Raw genomic sequence first — 544 nt, forward strand, 5'->3', positions numbered from 1 at the left:
ACCCCACTGCCCACATCCCTCCAGGTCGAAAATGACCCGTCCACCATCGCTCTCTGGTTGCGGCTCTCCAGTCAGTTGGCGACCCATTTGACCGTCTAGGTGTTGACACCGCAGTCCCCCAGTTTCTTACTGAGAACAGGGTGAGAGACAGTGTCGAAGGCCTTCCAAAAGTCCAGGAAGACTATGTTCACTGCCACCCCTGCATGTAATGATTTGGTGATCTGGTCATAGAAGCCCACCGGGTTGTTTTGACAGGCCCTGCCACTAATGAACCCATGTTAGTTGCCCCTAAGCGTGATCTCCCCTGCTGGCCTCTCGTGGTTATGCACCAGAATAATTTTCTCAAAAAGCTTGCCCAGGATCGAGGTAAGACTAACTGGCCTATAGTTTCCCGGGTCCTCCTTCCTCCCCTTTTTGAAGATGGGAGCCACGTTGGCCCTCTTCCAGTCCTCTGGCACCCCTCTAGAGCACCACGAGTGCTCGTAAAGCCGTGCCAGGGGTCCCACAATGACCTCAGCTAATTCCCTCAGCACTCTGGGGTGGA

Source organism: Gavialis gangeticus, unplaced genomic scaffold (genome assembly GCF_001723915.1).
Source record: "Gavialis gangeticus isolate Ggan-Ray unplaced genomic scaffold, GavGan_comp1, whole genome shotgun sequence".
Classification (NCBI taxonomy): Eukaryota; Metazoa; Chordata; order Crocodylia; family Gavialidae; genus Gavialis; species Gavialis gangeticus.